Source organism: Chrysochloris asiatica, unplaced genomic scaffold (genome assembly GCF_000296735.1).
Source record: "Chrysochloris asiatica unplaced genomic scaffold, ChrAsi1.0 scaffold00020, whole genome shotgun sequence".
Lineage (NCBI taxonomy): Eukaryota > Metazoa > Chordata > Mammalia > Afrosoricida > Chrysochloridae > Chrysochloris > Chrysochloris asiatica.
The window spans coordinates 1,893,142-1,901,255 of NW_006408538.1; the positions used below are offsets into that span (position 1 = coordinate 1,893,142).

The following is an 8,114-nucleotide window of genomic DNA, read 5'->3' on the forward strand; positions in this document are numbered from 1 at the left end:
AACTCTGTAACTATACTTTTCCATCCCTTAGCTTTGTAGTTGTCCTGATCATAGACTGACATCTCAGGTTCCCTATTTTCAGTCTAGTAGTGTTGTTCTACTCTGGACGCTTCCGTATCTGACTGAATTCTGGGTGTTGTTGCCATGTATATCAATCTCTGGCTGTTGTTTGCTCTTGTTGGTTCTCAGTGCAAAGAACTCCCTTTTGTATATTTTGGAGGGATGGTTTGTTTTTTTCCCTAGTCCTTTAATTTCTGTTTATCTAGAAATGTTTTAATTTCACTGTCATATTTGAGGGACAACTTTGCTGGGTATATGATTCGTGATTGCCAACTTTTTTTTCTTTCAGAGTTTCGTGTAAGTTTTAAAAGAAATTGCCAACCTATTTTCCAGAGTGTTTTAACATTTAACATTACCATCAGCACTGTATGAGAGATTCGTTTTTCCACATCCTCATTATTATTTGGTATTATCACTTAAAAAAAATTCCAGCTGTTCTAATAGTTGCATAGAGTTTGGGTTGATGCCTGCCTAAGTTGGAGATTTGAATAGAAGATTTGAATCCACACAGACGTACCTTAGAAGAAAGGACTGGGGTTTTACTTATGAAAAGTCAGCCACTGAAAGTCCCAAGGCCACAGTTCTAAAAAGTACAATGTCTCTATGAGTTAGAACCAACCAGAGGGCTACTAGTTTTTAATTGTTGTGTACGGAAAGCTCATTTTAATATTTTTGGGAACACCTTTTCCTGTACATATCTGATATCTATATCTCCTCTTTGCTAAAATATTTGGTCATGTCTCTTGCCTCTTCTGTAATTGGATTTAAAAAAAAAAACAACAAAAACTTGAATTTTGGCTGCTCTTTATGTATTCTGGAGTCATAGAATGTTTCTTTTTTAATTTGAACAGGTTTTTTATAATTTTTATGAAGTCGAACTGCGGAAGCTTGTTCACTGAAACATTTTGACTTGCATTAATGCTCTATGTCACCGCATTTATATTAAAAATTCACACAAATGAAAATGAAAAAACTGCCAATACCTGATTTCTGTCCCCTATTTTCCACTCACAATCATATACTTAGGTACCTTTTGACCCCATGGCGGGGGTGGGGGGGCACTCTAACGTTCAGAACTGCCAATAACAGGAAAAAGATAATTTTTTTTTTTTAAGAATGAAATGTTTCCCATTATAGTGGATTCTTAAGCACGTTCTCCACCTATATGACGTGCTAGCTGGATGTTTTTTGGCATAATTGTTACACGTTTGGCATGGATAGCACACAGGTTGGTGTCTTCAAAAAGGCCAACCAGGTAAGCTTCACTTGCCTTCTGCAAAGCACCAATAGCTGCATTCTAGAAGCGCAGATCTGTTTTGAAGTCCTGAGCTATTTATCTCATCAGACGCTGGAAGGGGAGTTTACGAATCAGAAATTCGGTGCACTTCAGATACCATCTAATTTCACAAAGCGCCACAGTACCAGGCCTGTAACGATGAGGTTTTTTCACCCCTCCAGTAGAGAGCACACTCTTACAGCAGCTTTTGTAGCCAGTTGCTTTCCCACCGCCTGATTTGCTGGCAGTCTGCTTTGTACAAGACATGGTATAGAGACCTCCTCACTTAATCCCCCTTCTCCTTCAGCCAGAGCTCTTGGCAGTGACCTAGAGGCTGCGCTGGCGTTAGAGAGCTACAGCGGCGTGGTGGGGGCTGCGAACACCTAGAGTCATAGAATCTGAAATTGTTTATTAAATACAACCTAGTATTGTGCTGAAGGAGCTCTGGTAACGTAGTGGTTACGAATCAGGCTGTTAAACTCAAGGTCAGCAGTTTGAAACTACCAGCTGTTCCCCGGGAGAAAGATGAGGCTTTCTGCTCCGGTAAAGATTTAGTCTCAGAAACCCTGTACAGGGTTGCTATGAGTCAGAACAGACTCCACGGCACATAACCACCACCAGTATTATGCTGTGGAGTTTTGGTGTGGTGCTATGGGTTAATGCACTGGACTGCAAAGTTGGTTTGAGCCTCAAGCTTTGTGGCTCAAGCTCACCAGCTGCTCCTCAGAAACTCTATACAGGGTCGGTATGGGTTGAACTGACTCAGCCGCACTTAATAACAACAACAAGATAAATCGTTTCAACTAAATCACTATTGTTCATTATTTCTCAAGTTTGGTAAGCACTTACGTTAAATTCCTATAGAGTCTGCATTTCAGAGATTGGCAACTGACACCAGTATGATTGGCATATGCAAGCCTGGACAATACGTAGCTACAGAGCGTGTAGCCAGCGGTGGGGCCTTGATATGCTGGAGCAGATGTGACTGGAAAGCGCACAGAATGCATCGGGTTACGGACACGGGTGGATTCTGAGAGGATGAGTGCAGGCAGGACTGGCCAGTGGCCGAGTAGTATGCATGGGGCCTCTCTACCACCATGGTGATGCAAGCTCGATAGGGATGAAGTACTGGATGACTACGAAGAAGACTGAGCGGCACTCTCCATGCTTTCTGCCTCGAATGAAGAATTTGATGCTCTTGTTGGTGATTAGAGGATATAATTATGGGAAATGAGTTCCATTGTTCCAGAGAAATTTCATGGATAAGTACTACTAGGCTCTGAAGCCACAGAAGACACCTACTTGTCATTTTGAATATGTATCTTTCTTTGGTAAAAAGACACATTTCAGTCAGAAAGTATTGCTAGTAGGGTTTCCGTCCATACATACATGGTTGTATTCCAAACAAAATGGTTTTAAACAAGTCTCTTCAATCAGTGGATAGTTGCAAACAAGTTCTCTCATGAATACACTTGCCTTACTCTCCTAGTTGTTAAATGCCATGGAGTTGATTCCCACCCATAACAATGTTGTGTAGGGTTTCCAAGGAGCAGCTGGTGAGCTTGAACCACCGACCTTATAGTTCAAATGACTCTGCAGTCTGACGCATTAGCCCACTGTGCCATACCAGGACTCCTAGAGTGCCTTAGACTCAGGGTGTCTTTAAGAAACGATCCAATCAAAACCATGGTTTCCAAAGGGCTCTGTTGGGCCAGCTGAGTTCAAGGCCGAGAGATCAGCTCAGAAGGTTATATATGGTGACTGATTCTTGGGATGCCCAAGACATAATCTTGATGAAATTTCTGAAAGGACACAGGATGATCACCAGGGCTTATCAAGAAGTTTTAAGAAAATGAAAAACTACATTGGTGAGAAAAAGGCCAGGAAAATTGTGCTTCTGAGGAACTTTTTCCCCGTCAGAAAATGTACCTGCTCATTCTTCGAGGGTAGCAAAGCCTATCCCATGAGAATTTCATTGGGAAACCTGACCTCATTCACCCAGCAGCCCTGATCTTTTCCCCTTCAAACATTTTTTTTTTTTACTCCCCAAACACAAAAGAACATTTAAAAGGACCATGATTTGAGTCCTTGGAAAATGCCAAAGTTGCTGTTTTGATGCAGTGTAAATTGAAGAGCACCAAATTCTTCAGGTAAGAGAGAGAAGGAAACACTACATTCAGAAGTGTACTGAACTAGCTGAAGGAGATGTCAATAAACGATTATCTTCACATTCTGATATTTCTGTGCTTTATAGCAATATTTTTGGGGTTACCCCTGGTGAGGTACTATAGGATAAGCACTGGACCACAAGGTAGGTTTGAACCACAAGGTTATTGGCTCAAATCCACCAATTCCTCCTTGGAAACCCTATACAGACAGTGTCGCTTTGAATTGGAACCGATCTGACAGCACTTAAACTCAACAGTTGACAAGCACTGCTAGAACGGATTGCTGGAGTGAAGATGGCAGCTTTCACAACAACATTCTGAAATGACTGGTAATGCAGTCGACTTACTGCTCATATTTATGGACGTTTTTGTCTTTTAAAGAAATGATTCTGAGCAGAAGGTGGGAGCTTGACTTAAGCAGTGGTTTAGTAAGAGATACTGTGATAGGCTTGCTTTCCAGCATCGCTGGGTAAGTTTAAATGCCAGCCTCCACTTAGTCATCAAATACTTAACTGTTGTCACCACCCATAGACTTCTTCATTAACTAGTTCCCACATCCTAGTGTGGTGCTGTAGGATAAGCACTGGACTGCTAACTGTAAGATCAGTGGTTCAAACCCACCAGCCGCTCCTCAGAAACCCTATATAGAGTCACTATGAATCCACAAAACTGACATGATGGTACTTACGAACAACAGCAAACCTCCAAGTACTGGTGTCATGGAGCCAATAGGCTAGGAGAGGCTTCAGCTGATGATGACCAGAAAGACGGGTTCTGTTCTGGGACTCTTCACTAGTGGGAAGTATTGCTGGGTCAAAAAGAAAATGACCTGAAGAAGAAAGAAGAGGGGAAAAAATGAGTAATCTGATACAATTTGATGAACTTGACCTACATCTATGGATGCAGTAGCTCAAAAGAGGGAACAAATCTTTACAGCAAGGATCATTCCCACCCCTCCATACACAGGGTAGACAGGGATGGGCAACTTGGACAATGGATACCCAAAATGGGGGAGCTACAAAGGCAAGAAGTGACTGGCTTACAAGCTTTCAAGAGGGAACCTAGACCCGGAGGGCGTGGAGGAAGGTAGAATCTCCACTGAGTAGTATCCAATCTGTTTAGGCGGGCCAGATGAAAGGAAATGTGAATGGGTCTCTTGTGATACAATAGTGCATAATTGTTATCAGGACTTATTGTGAGGGTTGGAAATGTAAAGGTAGACGTTTTGTAGCAAAAGGAGGGGAGTGATTGACTTTGCAGTCTAGGAGCAGAGGTCCCTGGGACCATCAAGGGAGAAGAGCAGAGAGCCGGACCCTACCCAGAGAAGCAGTGATGCCTGAGATGGACGCAGAGATGATGACGTGGAGAGATGGAGTGGCTGGGGACTTTAGACCCAGAGAGGGAGAGGGGCTGTGTGCTGACAACCTTTGGTTAGTTGATGATGCATGGAGGGGATTGTAACCATGGCAATGAAACAATATACGATAGGATGAATGTAAAACTAATGTTTTCCCATGTAAACTATCACATAATTCACAATAAAACAATTTTTTTAAAAGTATATATATAAATCTGAGTGACCAAGGCTGTCGTGCCCAAGGAGGCAGAAGAATGGAGCTAGCCAAGGCTAAGTGAGTAGGATCACTACTAGGAGAATGGGACCACTCAAAGCAGAGAGAGCAGAGTTGTCGTTCTAGTGGTCCTAGAAGGCAGAGCTAAAACCCAAGGTTAAGGGGTCCAGAATCCAGAGCTCATGGCCAACTCCTAGAGACTTGAGGGCAGTTCCATTGTCAAGATGATCTCAGAGAACAGACGAATGTTTTCAAGCCTTCAAAGATAATGTAAATTTTTCTATTAGATTTTTAACTTGGTGCCGGTTATCCCTTTTTTCCTTTAAATTGTTCCCATTTATAACAGAAATGTCTACCTTTTGCCTGTTCCACTACTGATTGTGGATAACATGTATTCTAGATTCAAGAATGAAGAAGAATTTTGTTCTAGGTTGGAATTTGGATTTGGAAGAATTTGGGGATAATATAATGGGGTTAGCATGTTTTTGATTGTATGCACGTTAGTTGTATCATGTTAGGCACAAGTATGAAATTATAGTTGTAGGGAGAGTTTATATATGGCTTAAGGAGATGTATACAGATACAAGTTGACAAGGGTCGGACTCTAATAGTTGAAGTTTTGTATCAATTTGACTGGGCCAGGATTCTCCATGGTTGAGCAGTTGAGATGTAGTTATCACCTCCATGATGACATTTTATATGATATAATCACCTCCGTGATATGATTTAATGTGATCAGTTCTGATCTGATGTGACTATCATATGTGATGTAAATCCTCACTTCTATGTTAATGAGACCAAATGCAATCTATAGGATTAGGTTGTACCTTGAGTCTATCTCTTTTGAGATATAAAAGGAGAGAGAAATGAGCCGAGAAAGAGAGAGACCTACTGCAACCAAGAGAAGTCAGGAAAAGAATGCATCCTTTGGCCCTATGGTCCCTGCACTGTTAAGCTGCTAGATTCAGAGGAAGACTGATGCCAGGACACATGGAGATCTCCAAGGAATTCTGGGCTTACAGATGCTGAAAGGAGACAAGGACTTACCCGCGCAGATCAACAGAGAGAAAAAGCCTTCCCATAGAACTGGCATTCTGAATTTGGATTTTTAGCCTCCTGAACAGTGCGATAATAAATTTGTTGAAGCCACAAAACAAGACGAAACAAAATGACCTGACTCTCCAGGGCCTGTGTTTTTCTGAAGCACATTGAATTCAGTAACTTTAGTCCTCCTGCTAGCGTAGACATTTCTCCCAAGTACTTCTGAGTCAGATGATTCGGGGACAAGATAATGAGGTGCTTTCCATTTGGATACCCTCACTCCCCAACATCGATGTTGGTAAATCACAACATGGAAAACATGAATTCTCTCTGTCCCAAACAGCACAGGCAGCTTTGCAAGCATCTTTTATGTCCTCATACTTCTCTGTTTGAGTAAAAATGAAAGAACTTCAGCTCTACTTGTCCAGCTGTGTGTGATTGTATGGAGTTGGTGACTATTTGAGAGATATATCTTGGGGGCTATTTAAACTTTGTTGTTGTTGTTGGTTGCTATCCAGTTGGTTCTGACTCATAGCACCCACAAGTGTGCAGAGTAGAAGTGCTCCATAGGGTTTTTAGATAGTAGTTAAGTGCTTAACTGTTTGCACAAGCCAGAACAGGAAACCTCTACTCAAACTAGCTCTAGAGATTTCTGAAGCTACTATTTTCTGCCCACTGCTCTCGGGAAATCAGAGCTAGTCTTCACTGTGTGACTAAATTGAAGGTGATGTCCTTTACCTAAAACATACAAGTGAAAATTAACTCTTAATCTTGGGTCTGCTGTCTTATTGTCACTGTTGTCCTGATGTAGTATCCAGGATAAGCATAAAAAAAAAAAATTATATATATGAATTCTTGTCTAACCTAGGCATAGGACATCATTTGTTTGGGGGGGGTGGTTGCATTGTCTGTTTTTGTGGGATCAATTCTGACTCATGGTATGCCATGTATGCAGAATAGACCTGTGTTCCATAGCGTTGTCAAGATCGAGTCCTTATGGAAACAGATCACCAGGTTGTGCTCCAAGTCAACTCTGGGTGGATTTGAATCCACTAATCATTTAGCTAATCATATAAGAATGATATCGCTCCTGCAATAATTCCCCAAATCCTGGCTGTCAGTAGGGTACATAGTAGCTTCCACCATTTCCCACCATAAGGGCAAACATGTGCTATTTGAGACTGGAAATTTTACTCTCTCACCGACAAGCAGTTGTGCTGTTTTCTTCCAGCTATCTGACATCTGTCAGTTTGTCATACTGTGGTGAGTTGCATGTTGCTGTATTTTGGAAATGGTGCCAGTGGTGTTTCAAATGCCAGCAAGTATTTATTTGAACCATAGCAGACAGGATTCAGCTTCCAGACTAATGACAGACTAGGAAGAAGGAATAGGTAGTCCACTTTGGAAGGATTAGCTCCTGAAAACCTTATGAACAGCAGAAACACATTGTGTGATACAGTGCTTGATGAGGAACCCCAGTTCACAAGGCACTCAAAATACGTTCGAGAAAGAGCAGCTGCCTCAAGGTAAAACTTCATTTGTTGATGGGTCACAAATCAAAATGAGAAGTAACTTTTGAAAACATACGTTAATTGTCAGATTATGGAATGTACAACGTATGAATCTAGGAAAACTGGAAGTTGTCAAAAATGAAATGGATGGCAAAAAGCTCAATATCCTAAGCATTAGCTGAAATGGACAGGTATTGGCCATTTTGTATTGGACAACTATATAGTATACTATGCAGGGAATAATAAATTCAAGAGGACTGGAGTCATTTTTATCACCAAAAAAGAACATTTCAAGATGTACCTTGAAATACAATGTGGCCTGTGATAAGCTAATTACCATATACCTACAAGGAAGATCAGTTCATACTACTACTATTCAGATTTACACAATCACCACCAAACACAGTGATGAAAAATCAAAGAATTTGATGAACTTTTTCAGTCTGAAACTGATCAAATATACAATCAAGATACATTGATATTTACT

General features: G+C 41.2%; 1 pseudogene; it reads right to left on the bottom strand.

The window, feature by feature from the left end:
- Positions 1-1,204: 1,204 nt before the first annotated feature.
- LOC102812356 lies at positions 1,205-1,603 on the bottom strand (annotated as a pseudogene).
- Positions 1,604-8,114: the final 6,511 nt, after the last annotated feature.